This window comes from Heterocephalus glaber, unplaced genomic scaffold (genome assembly GCF_053883595.1).
Source record: "Heterocephalus glaber isolate CG9 unplaced genomic scaffold, H.glaber_assembly_v1.0 deba00001442, whole genome shotgun sequence".
In the NCBI taxonomy this organism is placed as follows: domain Eukaryota; kingdom Metazoa; phylum Chordata; class Mammalia; order Rodentia; family Bathyergidae; genus Heterocephalus; species Heterocephalus glaber.
In genome coordinates this window covers 20,913,433-20,931,079 of record NW_028258296.1, presented here as the reverse complement: position 1 = coordinate 20,931,079, position 17,647 = coordinate 20,913,433, and the positions used below count along the sequence as shown (strand labels likewise).

The following is a 17,647-nucleotide window of genomic DNA, read 5'->3' as shown; positions in this document are numbered from 1 at the left end:
AATAGCAAGTAAATCAGCAGCAATAATGTCATCCAAGACACCTTGATATTGACATACCATAAGAACCAATAATGTGTCACCCATAACCATAGAAAATAGGTCTACAATTATAGGATAATCACTAAGACAAACCAAATATCAAAATACAGTAGAGCCGGTCCCAGCACCCAGAAGGAAGCTCCCTGCCTCCATCCCAAGCTCCTAGGGCAGAGAAGTTGAGCCACATGGGCGCCAGAAGCACCACACACCCCCCACCCCCGTGGAAATGAGAAAACACAAAAACAAGCCTCAAAAACAGACTTCCACATCACCTACAGCAACCCCAAAGGGAAACAAGATGGAACAATCTGATACTCAACCACCTGGACTCTCTGAACTGGCAACAAAAGAGGATCTGGGAAAAATGAAATCAGAAATAATTACTCAGATAACAGCAAAGATTTTCCTCAAAGTGCAAGACATGATTAATAAATCTAGAGAGGACACAGATAAAAAAACAGAGGATCTGAGGAACATGATGGAATCCCAACATAGGAAACAAATGGAATCCATAAAACAGATACAAACAGATTTCCAGGAGATTAAAAACTGCATCAAAAGTCTGTGCAGCAGAATGAACCAATGTGAAGATAGAATTTCAGATATAGAAGATCAGATTGCAATTAGTGACCAGAAAAAGAAAAATTGCTTTAGAATTGTAAGGGAACATGAGAAAGCAATCCAGCAGCTGCTAGATGATGCAAAGAAGAATAACATAAGACTGATTGGAGTCAATGAAGAAAGAGGAGAGAGTGCAGATGACATAAAAAAACTGTTCACACAAGTGATGGCAGAAAACTTCCCAAGCAGGGGAAAAGAGCTTGACATACAGATAAGTGAAGCATATAGGACTCCAGCTAGCCTTAATCAAAAAAAATCTACACATAGGCATATAATAGTTAGGATTCCAGAAATCCAACAGAAGAACAAAGTTCTATAAGCAGTGAGAGAAAAGAAACAAATCACATACAAAGGAAAGCCCATCAGAATCACAGAAGACTTCTCAGTGCAAACTCTCAAGGCAAGAAGAGCTTGGAGTGATGTATTTCAAGCCCTAAAGGAAAACAGCCTCCAACCCAGATTGATGTACCTTGAAAAACTATCTTTCAAAATTGATGGAGAAATAAGATACTTTCATGATAAAGAGCACCTCAGGAACTTCATGAATACCAAACCGGCACTCCAAAAACTTTTGGACAATACCCTAGGAAAAGACAATGAGGATCACAACCCCAGGAAACCCAGCAGAATGAATCCATTGGGTGTGACAAATTAAATGCAAAGGGGGAGAATCCAACAAAAAGAAAATGTCATGACAAGGCTTTTAAAACTTTTAACTTCATCTCCCTAATGAGTGTATAATTCAATCTTATTATTGTACTGATTAGTATTTTTCTGATTCTGGAGTTGTACACCATTCCTTGTGTTATACTGGCTATTTATTATCTTCTTATGTCTACTTTTTAATTGGGTTGTCTATTAATGAGCTCTAAGAATTCTTTATATATTCTGCTCATAGGTTATATGCATTGTAAATATGGTCTGTTTAAGGACTACTTTTCATTTTATTGATGTCATTTAAAGTTCTAAATTTTGATGGAATCTCATTTATCAATTTTTTTCTTTTATACATCATGTTTTGTGTATCCTAGGTAGTTTTTGCCTACCCTGAATTCATAAATATTTTCCCTTATAATTTCTTCTTAAACTTTTATACTTTTAAGCTTTCTTATTTAGGTTCATAGATCCTTTCACGTTTTTTTCATGTATGGAAAAAAAGGGTTGAGGTTAATTTTTTATATATGGATACCAGGTGTTCTAGTGCCGTTTGCTGAAAACACTATCTCTTCCTCGGCTCTTGAATTGAGTTTATATTCTATAAAATGCTAATGTTAAATAATCTTTCAAAACTCAGTGGACCATATATGTGTGGTTCTATTTCTAGATTCTCTATTTTATTCAAATGATCTATATGTCTTCCCTTACACCAACACTGCCTTAATTACTGTAGCTTTAGAAGCAGTCTTAAAAGTAAGTACTAAAAGTCTTCCAACACTGTTTTTGTTTTTGGCTTTTCTGGGTCCTTTGTACTCCTACATAACTTTTAAATTTCAATATCCAGTTCTTCATTTATAGCAAGTATACACAGACCTGAATTTTTATATATACCTTGTGTTTTCTAATCCTGCTAAATTCAAGTACAAGTTCTAGGCTCTCCTAGAGATTTCTTAGTATTTTCTCTGTAGATGATCATTTCATCTACATATAAAGATTTTGCTTCTGCTGTGCCAATCCTAACCTAGTTGTGTTATTTTATTGCCAGAGTATTTTGGTGGGGCCTAGGTTTCAAAGTTTAATGGACAGATGAAGAGTAAGCATATCTGCCCTTGTTCCCCACCTTAAGCAAAAAGCATTATATCTTCTCCATTTATATAAGACGTTCTCACTGGAAGTATGGAGTATATGTCTTTAATTTGTTGAGAAGTTTCTGTTCTTCTTCTAGTCTCCTGATAGCTTTTACCATGAACAGCTGTAGAATTTAGTTCAATACTTTTTCTCCAACTAGTGACAGGATCATATGGCTTTTTCCTTTCCTCTGTTCAAATGATGACTTTTGGGGGTGGATCTTCCAATGCTGAACCAACACTGCCATCCCTATAACAAAACCACTTTCTACATCCTGCCAGATCTGACTTCCAATAGTTTGTTTTGTTAAACAAATTTCTATCTATGTTCATACTTTTTTCTTCTATTATCTTTATCCAGTTTTAGGATTAGCACAATGTTGATTTCCTAAAATGAGGGGAGAAGTGTTCCTTCTTTTTTCTCCTTTAATCGTTTGATATAATTTATCAGTTAAAATGTTTATGAGCCTGCTGTTGTCATATAGGTAGGTTTTCAAGCTAGGAATATACTTTCTTTAATAGGTGCTATTCAAATTTTATATTTCCTCCAGAGTTAGTTTCATTAATTTGTCTTCCAAGGTACTTCTTAGAAGTTGTCAAATTTATTTCAAAAAAGATTTTTGTAATATGCTTTCGATATCCTTTTAAATTCTGTAAAATCTGTGGTAATGTCTCCTAGATCTTGATATTGTAATTTAAAAAATGTATAACTGATATTGCATAGCAGGAAGAAAAGGTCTAAAAGAGCAGGGGAATTGGGAGGGGTAGGGGAAGGGAAAAAAGGGAAAGGAAAAACTATGAGAAGAGGAAAAAAAATGTAATCAAGGTCTTTGCAAATAGGGAAGGGTGGAGGGGGTGAAGGGAGGGCAAGGGAAGGGGAAAAAAATAAGAACCAAGATACTCATGTAATGGTACAAGATCCCAATGATGAATGTAACTGTATTTTATACCTAAAATGCACCAATAAAGTTAATGGCGGAAAAAAATTTAAAAAAAGAATGAACTGCTTTATATAATTAAACTTGGAATTGTAAAATAAATTTTAAAGCAGTTATTAAAAAATACAGTAAACAAATATTAAATGTGACAACTTTATCTCCAATAACAATAAGAAAGAATTCAATAACAACATAGAGTTAACTGTCTAAAGATTAACAAAGCTTATGCTTATACCAGTAAAGATGTAAGGGTTTGGGAATGGGAGAACAAAAGAAGAAAAATTTGAAAAGTTAAAAATTGAGGAGGAGAAAAAAATGAAACAAAGGATTCTATTAAGGACTAGAAGATATTAGTGGAATTAAATAAAGGTAGCAGAAAATTTTTATAAAAAGAAGATAAAAGAAAAAAAGAAAAAAAATACAAAGGATTAAAAATGTGGAGAAATTTTAGAAAGGAAAGAAGAAAGAAGAAAAAGAAGAAAAATAAAGGAAAAAGAAAAATTCCCAAAACCCCAATAAACTTGTGAAGAAGGAGGGAGAGAGAGAGAAATGAGTCCAAAAAAAAAAATTTGTCTGAAATTTTGAATGAAAGGTTTCTTTCCAGGATCCTCAATTTTGGAATCCAGCAAGTCAGGGTTTTCTCTGCCTAACTTTATGGCCTGTAAGTTTGTAAGGTTCTCATCTGTTTCAGAGGCCCCTCTGTCTGCTAACCCGTCTATGGAAACCACCCAAGCTGAGGCATGTCCCTGTTCATATTGATAGATGGGGAAGGCAACAAGGTCTCAGATCTACGCTGGATGTAGGCAGCAGGGCAAGGGTTCAAGCATCCTATTGTACTTAACGCCAGCACTTTCAGACCCGGCCATTTCTGAGCACAACACAAGTAGGTCTGGCTTCTCACCATGGGAATATGGGGCCTGTATCCTTTCCAGCCTGAGCTTAACCTTCTCAGGGTTTCTATATCTAACCTGCACCCTTTCTGCAACTGTTTTCTGTGGCTCTCACCCAGTCACTATAGGAAGGTTACACTGGGAGCCCTGAAATAGTTATTATTTAGTTGTTCTGAGCCTCTGTCTTAATCAACCCCTTCCCCAAAAGTTACATAATTAAGCACTCTCTGCCAATATGGCAGGTGTTGCTCTAGATTCCCTCTTGCTGTTGCCTACTGTGTGGAAGGAGTCATCTTGGAGCAAAACTCCACAGTGCTTTTGCATTCACAATAGCTGTGGGCTCCTCCTGGGGCCAATGCCACTGGCCCAGTCCACCATTTCTTTCTGGACCTCCTGGCTCTGGGGGCTTCCCTTATGTCTGTGGAGGCAGGTTCTACCCTAATATTTAACACTTTTACAGTACTTACTATCTTTCTGGTGCTTTTCTAAGTACTTTCAATGTACTAATTTATTTGATTCCAACTCTGTGAGGCAGTTGAAATTATCCTTACATCACAGGAAAATAAAACACAGACATATTAAGTAATACCCCAAAGGTCATATGTCTGATAAGTGGAGCTGAAACTGGAGCATGGGCAGTCAGGCACTAGAGTTTGTATAAAATCACAATGATATAGTCCCTGTTAATTTTGTGTTCAAGATGCTCATTATTATCTGTTAAAAATTCACAATTAACAGATTAAAATACCAAAGTTTATAAACTAATACTACTTAGAGGTAAACCAAAAACATTCCTTGGATAGCACATACTTTTTGATAGTTGGTTGACAAATATAAACAATAATCAGTAAATCAGAATTGATAATTCATTCTCCAAGGGAGCTAAGCCTTATTCTTCTAATTATTTTCCGCATAGTTCCAATTCGAAAGTTATTCTAGTTCTATTCTTTTTTTTTCTGTTTAGTGAAGGAACTTCTTTGAATACCTCTTAAAGCTTATGTCTTCTGATTATAAATTCTGCCTACTTTTGTTTGTCTAATATATTTTTCATTTTGCTTTCATAGTTTCTTTTTTTGAGTACTTCAATCTAGTGGATTAACTCAACATCTTGCTGTATTTAATATTGTGTAGCAGGAGAAAATTACTGTACTAATTTCAATTTTAAACAGAGTCATGAACAAAACAAAACTCACCAGGACTTTTGACAAAAAAGGTGAGCAGTTTACTATTAGCTGCCAGGTATCCGTGTGTGGCAAGAAACAAGATATTTGTAGATCCTAGGCAAGGCCTCTGGGACCCAAGAAGGCCAGAGTAGGGACGTGTGTGTGTATCTTGAAGGTACTCAGATACTCAGTTTCACTGGCTGAATTGCTTGGGGGTGGAGTGGAACTGAAAGATGTTCTTTCCTCCTCTGTAGAAAATAATAGCCCTAGTCTAGAGATTCTGGTAGGTCAGTGGGTGGCTATGAAGCCTGATCTATCTGCATCTAAGCCACATCTTGAAATCCACTTCCACAGAGAGTGAGTCCTTGGGAAAGCTGACTAGGCTTCTTTCTGGAGGGTGCCCTCCAAAATGTCGGCAGCTGAAAAATACAGCCCAAATTTGTTAGAGGATCTGCAGGGAACTTCATTCTTGAGCTCTCCCTTCTGCTGCTTGGCACAGACTTTTCCATCTTCTTGGGCGCCTGTGGCATTGCCAGCAGGCCACTGAAGGTGGCTAGTGGTTTCTGCTCCAGTATGACCCAGGGGCTCAGTTGGGATAGTCAGGGCCTTGGTTGCTTTTCCACAGATCCTACATCTGGATTTTGGTCAGGCACTGTCCCATCAGTGGAAACAAAGTGAAACTACTTGGCTTATGGAAAGGAAATAATGCAAAACCAAAACCAAAACAAAACACCCTTCCCCAGAGTTCAACAGAAAAGCCCTTCCCTTTTTTCCTGTGAAGCTGACACCAGTAGGCTGCCAAACAACCTCTAAAGTAAACTCCAACGTCAGTGATGTTTTCATGCACCTCCCCCCATGGCAGGTGGTGGCAAACCCTGAGAGACCAGCACAATTCACAAATACAAATTACAGCACTATGAGGGTTACCTCCAATGGCAAGATGCCAGGCACTAAAATGACCAAGCAGGGGCAAGAAAATGGAGGTTTCTGATGGCCAGATCTTTTCCGGATTTGCAGCAAAGGCATGATTGAGGTTTCCCACATGGCCTTCCCCTAATGGCACATAGTCCATCAGCAAAGTCACCAAGGTGCACACATTGAGTCCCAGCTTTCCCATCTTTGGGTCTGCTACTGTTCCCTTCCTTACTCAATGTGGGCCCTTATCATACCTTCCCTTCCAACTGGAGATCAGCCAGAAAGGGGGGGGGATTACTGAGGTAGCACATTCAGCAGTGTTCAGTGCTGTCTCCCACTTTGTCCTTCCTCATTTTGTCTGTATGTCACTGCTCATCCAGTAGTGGCTACAGCAGCACACTGGCTGGAGGACCTACATTCCCCATTACTTCTTTTCCTCATAGTAGCTGGAAGACACTCAGCCTGGGCCTCATTTAGGATCTGGCAGTACCACCAGCCATTAGGGTTTGTTTCGAGCACCTTTATGGACACCTCTCCTAGAAGACCTCTATTTCCTCTTCCCCTTCATAGATTGTGATAGAGATATGTCCTTGAGGCTATTAATAAGCGGATGAACTGGGACTTCTTGATGGGCTTGGATCCCATGTGATACATGCAAATGTTGTTGCATTGGCTGGACAGCAGTGGGGAGTCTAAACCCTGGCTGGAGGCCTGCTCTGCCCGTGTCAGGAGCCTTGGCATCAGTGGCCACTGAGTGCCCAGGGCTGAAAGAGGAGTTAGCTCCAGCAGATGCTGTGGAGGTTATTGGTGCCAGTGAGTGACTTATTCCTCCATAGTATGCAGGATAGGTGGTGGACCTTGAGTGGTGAGGACACAAATACTGACTGGGGCCTAACTGCCACCTGTTATACACTGTTCCTTATCTTCATCCATGTGGTGTTTGAGGTTTTCCTGAGGCCCCAAGGGCAGCATTGCCCCCTTGCTCTGTTTGATAGTATTCAGTGCTTGCACTGGCTTCTTGATCTTTTCTAGGCAGTCTGACTTGCCCTTGGTCTGCCTGCTCTTTTCTGTGTCCACCTCTTCATCAGAGAGATCAGGCTGCTTGTTCTTATTAGGCAGCAGTTAGTGGGCAGGGGCTGAGCCCTCCAGCTCCCCAAACCTCACACACCATCGTTTTCCAGCTTCTCCAGCACTTGCACCTCTGCACCAGTGGGGAAGCTGATCTCCAAGTTCTGGACCTTCAGGTAGGTGCCACACATCCTATACAAGAAACCCTGGCCTAGGGGAGGAGGAAATGAGAGGGGTAGGGGAAAGGAAAGAAGGTAATGGAATTAATACGAGAAAATGAAAAAATGGAAACAAAGTATTTGTAAATAGGGAGGGATGGAGGGGTTGAAGGAAGGGCAGGGGAAGGGGGAAAAGTAAGAACCAAGACAGATGACGTAAAGGTGCAAATTTCCAATGATGAATGTCATTATATTGTACACCTAAAACGTACCAATAAAAGGATATACAAAAAAAAAAAAAGAAAAAGAAACCCTGGCCTTACCATTCCCTCTTGGGAAGGCACAAGAGTGATAGCCAGGAGGATAATGATGTTGACTCACCCTCTCATAGACTCTTCTTGGGCCTCTTGGAGGGAGAAGGGAGGGCAGCTTGGACTCTCATTTCTAGAACCATTAATCCTCTCCATACCTCCCACCCCCAGCTGGTTCATGGTTCTCCGTGCAACAAAGTGCTGATGTCCATTTTCTCTTGACTCTGCTAGATTTAAGAACAGTTTGTGTCAGACCATTGGCTGGCTTGAAGTACAGGATGTCACCCCAGCCTTCATGTCAGCATCTTTCTTGGGACTGACCTTGGGAGTATTGTGGATGTCTGTGTTCAACACACAGCAGGGCTTCCAGTTGCCCTATTCTTGAACAGGGAGAAGGAAATGGTGTTGGTGATGCAGGTAGTGTTGATGGTGATAGATGAAGAAAAGGAGGATGAGGAGTAGTTCTCCAGTTCTGTCTGGAAGTTCTTCTCTGCTTTAATAAATGGATAGACTGGGACTTCTTGATGGGCTTGGATTCCATGTGATGTATATGCTGTTGCGCTGGGTGGACAGCAGTGTTGAGTCTAAGCCCTGGCTCTAATTTGGCAGAGTTTGTCCCGGAAAGGAACATCAAAGATGCCCCTGGGGGAGGACTGTCCCTAGAGAAGCCTCTGGCCAATGACATATAGCCTAAAGCATTCATTCTCACGGACGGTCTCTTCCAGGGCCATGTCCTCTGAAGACTCCCTCACTTTGAAGTAGGCTGCTGAAAGGAGGAGACAGGTGAGGGCTATGGGGCTGGGCAGCCTCTGCCAGTTGGAGATTAGAACCCTGGGCTGGGTATGTGTCCTCGTGCAGCAAGGTCAAGTTGAGCTTACTGCACTTAGTAATGCATGCCATGGGGCCTAGCCTTCCTTCTCATTGATCTGCATGTACCACCTGCCATCTGAGTTCTTATCAGTTACCTCTGTCTTAGTTCCACCTTGAAAGCTGATCCCATAAAAAAATGAAAGACTGGAATTCAACAATGGTGTAGCACTCCACCTCAACAGGGGCTGTGGTGGCTTTGGCAATTGAAACCCCAGACTGGATTCTTTCTGTGATGCAGTTCTTATCCTTAGGTTTGGATGGCTGATCTGGTCCTTCTGAGGGGCAATCCGAGCTATAGCTGTAGAGCCTTGTGCCAGCTTGGAGATGGTCCCTTAAGGAGTCCAGAACCTACCACCGAAGATGCTATGGAGAGTGAGTGAGCTGATCTTGGTAATGAAAACTTTGCAGTCCTCCTGAAAAGGCAGAGTCTCCTTGTCCCTTCTTGTCCAACAGGTTGTTGATGTCCATGATGTCTCCAGTGAGCTCCACTGGGCCTTCTAGATTCTTCTTCCAAGTTGACACGTCATCTTTGGACTTCTTTAGGTAGGATGCTGGTGTCCATCCCTCTTTGCCCAGAAATCTGATGTGCCATCAGCCCTCCAAATGTTTCTGGGCAACCTCCACAGTGACGCCCTTCTCAAAGCCAATCTTGTCCTGCTTTGGCTAGTGTAGGGCTGCATGATGACATATTTCTCCTCTTTCTCAAGACCTCCCAGAGGCCTTGATGTCCAAGTAATCCTGTGTACTATTCTAGGCCTCAAGGTAGGTGGTTAGCCTTGCTCTTCAGAGGTACTTATGAACCACTGTGCACTCTTGTTTTTTCCAATGACATCTATCATCAATTTGGCCTGCAAGTTTGGCACTGAGTTCTTCTGCTTCTTATAGTTTGATACCATCACACAATATTCTAGGATCATGGGCTCAGCATTGGTGTTGGCAACTGATTTTCTTTTGAAACTGCCACAGTATCTGAAAAAAGAAGCAACAACAGACATATAGTAGTTAGGGCCAGGTAGAGCCATGAGGCTGCAGGGATGTAAGGGGCTCACTGGTGGGCTGTGGTTGGTGCTGTTTCTTCTGCTTAGGGAAACCCCACAGCCCAGTGAGTTGCACCATCCACAGCTGCACACACTGTCCACTTGGCTGCCCACCTGTAGGCTTTCTTTTCTGATTTGAAGAATATTTTTACTGGTTTGGACTTTTAGGTTAACCTTTTTTCCCTCTCCTTTTTCTTTATCACTTTAAAAATGTTGTTCCCTTGGTTTTTGGCCTTCATGTCTCTGAAAAGAAGTCTGCTGTCATCTTGGCTATTCTTACTCTTATTCTTCCAGTAATGAATCTTTCTCTGTCTGCTTTTGAAATTTTCTCATCATCACTGGTTTTCTAGCAATTTGAAAATCATGTCATGCTTTTATCATGTTTATAATTCATTGAGATTCTTTTGGGGGGGGGTACCAGGGATTGAACTCAGGTCCTTGAGCTTGCAAGGCAGCCAGGGTGCTGCTGAGCTAAATATCTGGCCCCTGCAATTCTTATATCTGTAAATCTATAGTTTTCATCAAATTTGGAAAAATTCTCACTATAATTTCCTCATATGTTTTTCTATTCCTTTACTTCTCTCCCTCTGGGGCTTCACTTATTAGATTACTTGCTATTATTCCACAAGGAAAAAAAGGGTTGATTTTTTTTCTTTTTGGTGTTCTCTCTGTGTGCTTCATTTTCGATTATACTTTAATTTTCTGTGCTCTCAAAGTCATTGACATTTTTTCCTGCAGTATCCTGTCTGCTTTTAAACTCTTATAGTAAAAAATTTATTTCAAATATTATATTCTTTGTCCTTAGTTCTACTTCTCATTATATTTTTATTTTGCTTTAAATTCCTTTTTTGTTCATTAATTTTATTGGTACATTTTAGGTATACAATATGATGACATTCATTATTGGAGATTTGTACATTTACATGATATATCTTGATTCTTATTTTTTCCCCATTCCCCTGTCCTTCCTTTAACCCCTCCACCTCTCCCTATTCATAAAGACTTTGTTTCCATTTTTTCCGTTTCTCACATTTATTCCTTTCCCTTCTTTCCTTCCCCCTGCCCTTCCCACTTACCCTTCCTCTTTGGACCTTTTCCTCCTATTTCACACTATCTATTATACATTTTGATCCTTATTTACACTTTCAGTTTCTCATACTAGAGAAACAATTCGGTACTTACACATGTGTGTCCTATTTATTTCTCTTAACAGTATCGCCTCAATGTGCATCCATTTAGTATAAATGTCTCTAGTTTCTCATTCTTTATGGCTGAGTAGTACTCCATTTTATTAAAAAAAAAACCCACATCTTCTTTATCCAGTCTCCATTTGATGGGCAATTGGGCTGCTTCCAAGTTTTAGCTATTACAAATTATGCTGCTATGAACATGGGTGCACATATATCACTGTGGTATGATTCTTTTAATTCTTTGGGGAAGATACCCAGCAGGGGAATAGCTGGGTCAAGTGGGACTTCCAATCCTAGTTCTTTGAGGTATCTCCATACTGATTTCCACAGTGCTTGCACCAGTCTACACTCCCACCAGCAGTGGAGCAAGGTTTCTCTTTTGTCACAGCCCTGCCAGCATTTGTTATTGGTTGATTTCATGATAGCAGCCATTCTTTCTGGGGTGAGGTGGCATCTCAGCTTTGTTTTCATTTGCATCCCTCGAATGACCAGTGATGTTGAACATTTTTTCATGTATTTATTTGCTATTTCTACTTCTTTGTCTGAGAAATGTCTGTTCATTTCAGATTGGGTCTTTAAATTTGGGAGGTCTGATCTTTTTAAGTTCTTTATAGATTCTAGATAGTGGACCTTTGTCTGAGGAACAGCAGGTGAAATTTTTTTCCCACATTGTGGGTTGTCTCTTCACACTGCTGGTGGTTTCTCTTGCTGTGCAGAGAGATTATTATTCTTTTTAATAAGAAGAGATCCAACTTGTTGATTGTTTGTGCTAGTTCATGGGCAACTGAGGTTTTGTTCATAAAATCTTTTCCTACACCAATATCTTCAAGAGTTCTACCTAACCTCTGTTCCAGCCGGTTCGGGGTTTCTATTCTAATATTTAGATCTTCAATGCATTTTAATTTTAGTTTAGTGCATAGTGAGAGATATAGGTCTAGTTTTAATCTTTGACAAGTTGAAACCCAGTTTTTCCAGCACCATTTATAAAAAAGGCTATCTTTCCTCTAGTGAGGGTGTTTGGCTTCTTTGTCGAAGATGAGGTGGCTGAGTATGTCTGGAGTTGTTTCTGCATCTTCTAATCTGTTCCACTGGTTCTCAGGTCTGTTTCTTTGCCAGTATCATGCTGTTTTTATCACAGTAGCTTTGTAGTATAATTTCAAGTTGCAGATTGTGAAACCCCCTACCTTTTCTTTGTTGCTGAGAATTGATTTTGCTAGTCTAGGTTTCTTCTTCTTCCAAATGAATTTTTGGATTGTTTTGTCAAAGTCTGTGAAGTATTCTGTTGGAATTTCAATTGGGATTGGATTGAATCTGTATAGCAGTTTTGGAAGTATGATCATTTTTACTATATTGGTTCTTCCTACCCAGGAGCAAGTAATGTCTTTCCATTTTGTGATAACCACTTCAATCTTTTTTTTCAAAGTGCTGTAGTTTTCAGAGCAGAGGTCTTTGATTTCTTTCATTAGGTTGATTCCTAGGTATTTCATTTTTTTGGATGCTATTGTAAAAGTAGTTGTTTCTCCAGTTCCTCTCTCAGTGAGTCTTTTGTTTGTATACAGGAAGGCTATTGATTCTTGTGTGTTGACCTTGTATCCAGATACTCTACTGAATTTGATTATTAAGTCTAGAAGCCTTTTGGTGGAGTTCTTGGGGTCTTCTACATAGAGTATCATGTCATCTGCAATGCTTTACATTCTTTTATATAGCTATGGTAGCTACTTCAATGTTATCTCCTACTTTCATTGTCTCTGTCATTGCTAGGTCTGTTTCTATTGCCTGACTTTTCTCTTTACTCTGGATTACACTTTCTTGCTTCTTGGCATTCCAGGTAATTTTATATTAGAGGCCGAGTGATATGAATGTTGTGTTGTTAAGTTTCTTGTTTGTAAAATAGTGTTGAGCTTTATTTTTTCAAGTAGTTAAGGAACACACAAGTCATTTGGATCTATTCAATGCCTGTTTTTAAACTTTTCTAGGGCAAGGCTAGAATAACCTCATTTAAAAGATAGTTTAGCCCTATAACTAAGATGTGACTCGACTTTCCTGAATGGTTTCAAATGTCACTGAGGTCTCTGTTTTACTGGTCACAATCAAAAGCCAAGAATGCAGTTTAAAAGAAGATGGTCAGGGATGACTGCACTGAGAAGGTGATATTTATACACAAATACTTTTCTTATATCTTCCCTTACTGATCAGTGAGTATGGGTTCTTTTTATTAATATTGGTACATATGGCTGAGGATTTGGCTCAGTGATGCTGCTGCCTGCCTCGCAAGTGCAAGGTCCAGAGTTCAATCCTTGGTACAAAAAAAAAAGTTTAAAAAAAAATATTGGTACATAATGCCAAACTACTTTCCAGAGGATCATTGCATTTTATACTTCCACCAGCAATTTTGAATAGTGCCTGTTTGGGGTGGTGATGTTGCCAAGTGTTAGTGCAACTGCCTAGCTTGCATAAGGTCTGGGTTTGACTTCCTAGGACTGCAAAGAAAAAATGTGGAAGAGTAAGAGGAGGAGGAGAAGCAGGAGGAGAAAGAGAAGGAGAGCCTGCTTCACAGTATCCTTGGTTTAACAAATTATGGTGTATCCTTAAAAGGAATTGTCTAGCCATTAAGAATCAAACTTTTGAAGACTAATGACAAGGAAAAGCTCTCAAAATAATGTTATTTTTAAAAAGCACAGTTAAAAGTTTCTGTGTAAATCAAGATCTCATTTTCATATGTTAATAGGTACCATTTATCTTAGATAATGGGATTATAGGAGATTTTAAAGTCTCATTTCCTTTTAGTATAACTTTTATGCTACTTTTAGTATAACTTTTAAAACTTTCATGGTAAAATATGAGGCACCTGTTAAGTGAATGTGTTGATAATAAAGAGCTTTACTCAGAACAGAGATACTCGGGGCAAGAAAGTCTGAAAACATAGAGACCATATACCCACTACAGACTATAGCTAGAGGCTAGAGGCACATTTTTCTGTCTCTGTAGTCATCAGTAATCTTCTAAGAACAGAGCTGTTTGGGCCTTTGAAAGGAGTGTCCCAACAGCACAACCCACCTAGTTGGGAACTTGCTCAATTTAAATCCATGGAACAGAAACAATTATCTATCTTGGATTGATTTTATTTGTTTTGAATAACTGTTTTGAATAATTTGGACTGCATGTATTTTCTTTTGCACCTGTTTTACATTTTAAAACTGAATGTATTAGTTTGATAGGGAGTCATAACAGCATACCACTAATTGGGTGGCTTAAGCAGTTGAAATTTATTTTCTTACAATCCTGGAGACCAGAAGTCTGAGATCAAAGTATCAGCAGAATTGGTATTTACTGAGTCTCCTCCATCTCTATCTCTCTCTTTATCATCTGTGTCCAGATTTCCTCTTTCCTTTATCATGATTAGAGCCCAACTTGATGACCTCAATCTAATTAGCTAATTAGCTTTTTATTTTTATTTTTTATTTTTCCCATTAACTTTATTGGTACATTTTAGGTATAAAATACAGTTACATTCATCATTGGGATCTTGTACCATTACATGAGTATCTTGGTTCTTATTTTTTTCCCCCTTCCCTTGCCCTCCCTTCACCCTCTCCACCCTTCCCTATTTACAAAGACCTTGTTTCCATTTTTTCCTCTTTTCATATTTTTTCCTTTCCCTTTTTTCCCTTCCCCTACCCCTCCCAATTCCCCTGCTCTTTTAGACCTTTTCTTCCTGTTACGCAATATCAGTTATATATTTTTTAAATTACAATATTAAGATCTAGGAGACATTACCACAGCTTTTACAGAATTTAAAAGGATATAGAAAGCATATTACAAAAATCCTTTTTGAAATAAATTTGACAATTTCTAAGAAGTAACTTAGAAAACAAATTAATGAAACTAACTCTGAAGGAAATATAAAATTTGAATAGCACCTATTAAAGCAAGTATATTCCTAGCTTGAAAACCTACCTATATGACAACAGCAGGCTCATAAACATTTTAAATGATAAATTATATCAAACATTTAAAGCAGAAAAAAGAAGGAACACTTCTCCCCTCATTTTTGGAAATCAACATTGTGCTAATACTAAAACTGGATAAAGATAATAGAAGAAAAAAGTATGAACATAGGTAAAAATTTGTTTAACAGAGCAAACTATTAGAAGTCATATCTGGCAGTATGTAGAAAGTGGTTTTATTATAGGGACGGCAGTGTTGGTTCAGCATTGGAAGAACCACCCCCAAAAGTCATCATTTGAACAGAGGAAAGGAAAAAGCCATATGATCCTGTCACTAGTTGGAGAAAAAGTATTGAACTAAATTCTACAGCTGTTCATGGTAAAAGCTATCAGGAGACTAGAAGTAGAACAGAACCTTCTCAACAGATTAAAGACATGTACTCCATACTTCCAGTGAGAACACCTTATATGAATGGAGAAGATACAATGCTTTCTCCTTAAGGTGGGGAACAAGGGCAGATATGCTTACTCTTCATCTGTCCATTAAACTTTGAAACATAGGCCCAAACCAAAATAGTCTGGCAATAAAATGACACAATTAGGATAGGATTGGCAAGGTAGAAGCTAAATCTTTATATGTAGATGAAATGATCGTCTACAGAGAAAAATACTAAGAAATCTCTAGGAGCCCCTAGAACTTGTACCTGAATTTAGCAGGATTAGAAAACACAAGGTATACATAAAAATTCAGGTCTGTGTATACTTGCTATAACTGAAGAATTGGATAAAAAAACAGTGTTGGAAGATGTTTAGTACCTGCTTTTAAGACTTCGTCTAAAGCTACAGTAATCAAGGCAGTGTTGGTGTAAGGAAAGACATGTAAATCATTGGAATAAAACAAGGAATCTAGAAATAGAACCACAGGCATATGGTCCACTGAGTTTTGAGGGATTATTTCACATTAACATTTTATAGAATATAAACTCAATTCAAGAGCCAAGGAAAAGATAGTGTTTTCAGCAAACGGCACTAAAACACCTGGTATCCGTACATAAAAAATTAGCATTGGCCAGGGATTTAGCTCAGTGGTTTTGGCGCCTTCTGCGCAAGCAGAAGGATCTGAGTTTGATCCCTGGCAAAAAAAAAAAAAAAAAAAAAATAGCATCAACCCTTTATTTCCATACATAAAAATAACTTAGGGGCCGGGGATTTAGCTCAGTGGTTCCACCACCTGCCTCGCAAGCGCAAGGTCCCGAGTTCAATCTCCAGTACCAAAAAAATATAAATAAATAAATAACTTGAAGGGATCTATGAACCTAAATATGAAAGCCTGAAAGTATAAAACTTTAAGAAGAAATTATAAGGGAAAATGTTTATGAATTTAGGGTAGGCAAGAACTACCTAGGATACAAAAGACATGATGTATAAAAGAAAAAAATTGATAAATGAGATTCCATCAAAATTTAGAACTTTAAATGACATCATTAAAATGAAAAGTAGTCCTTAAACAGACCATATTTACAATGCATATAACCTATGAGCAGAATATATAAAGAATTCTTAGAGCTCATTAATAGACAACCCAATTAAAAAGTAGACATAAGAAGATAATAAATAGCCAGTACAGCACAAGGTAAGGTGTGTAACTCTAGAATCAGAAAAATACTAATCAGTACAATAACAAGATTGAATTATATACTCATTAGGGTGATGAAGTTAAAACTTTTAAAAGCCTTGTCCTGACTTTTTCTTTTTGTTGGATTCTCCCCCTTTGCGTGTAATTTGTCACGCCCAATGGATTCATTCTGCTGGGTATCTTGGGGTTGTGATCCTCATTGTCTTTTCCTAGGGTATTGTCTAAAATTTTTTGGAGTGCCAGTTGGGTATTCATGAAGTTCCTGAGGTGTTCTTTATCATGAAAGTATCTTATTTCTCCATCAATTTTGAAAGATAGTTTTGCAGGGTGCATCAATCTGGGTTGGAGGCTGTTTTCCTTTAGGGCTTGAAATACATCACTCCAAGCTCTTCTTGCCTTGAGGGTTTGCATTGAGAAGTCTGCTGTGATTCTGATGGGCTTTCCTTTGTATGTGATTTGTTTCTTTTCTCTCACTGCTTATAGAATTTTGTTCTTCTGTTGGGTTTCTGGAATCCTAACTATTATATTCCTATGTGTAGATTTTTTTTTTGATTAAGGCTAGCTGGAATCCTGTATGTCTTACTTATCTGTATGTCAAGTTCTTTTCCCCTGCTTAGGAAGTTTTCTGCCATCACTTGTGTGAACAGTTTTTTTATGTCATCTGCACTCTCTCCTCTTTCTTCATTGACTCCAATCAGTCTTATGTTATTCTTTTTTGCATCGTCTAGCAGCTGCTGGATTGCTTTCTCATGTTCCCTTACAATTCTAAAGCAATTTTTCTTTTTCTGGTCACTAATTGCAATCTGATCTTCTATATCTGAAATTCTATCTTCACATTGGTTCATTCTGCTGCACAGACTTTTGATGCAGTTTTTAATCTCCTGGAAATCTGTTTGTATCTGTTTTATGGATTCCATTTGTTTCCTATGTTGGGAGTCCATCATGTTCCTCAGATCCTCTATTTTTTTATCTGTGTCCTCTCTAGATTTATTAATCATGTCTTGCACCTTGAGGAAAATCTTTGCTGTTATCTGAGTAATTATTTCTGATTTCATTTTTCCCAGATCCTCTTTTGTTGCC

At 38.6% G+C, this 17,647-nt stretch overlaps 1 protein-coding gene and 1 pseudogene across 1 annotated transcript in view; one reads left to right on the top strand and one right to left on the bottom strand.

Annotated features, from left to right (window-relative positions):
* Ddah1 (dimethylarginine dimethylaminohydrolase 1) overlaps nt 1-17,647 on the top strand; it is a 274,592-nt gene that overhangs the window by 15,864 nt on the left and 241,081 nt on the right. The window lies entirely within an intron of this gene.
* LOC101708381 (SH3 and PX domain-containing protein 2A pseudogene) lies at nt 6,435-9,689 on the bottom strand (annotated as a pseudogene).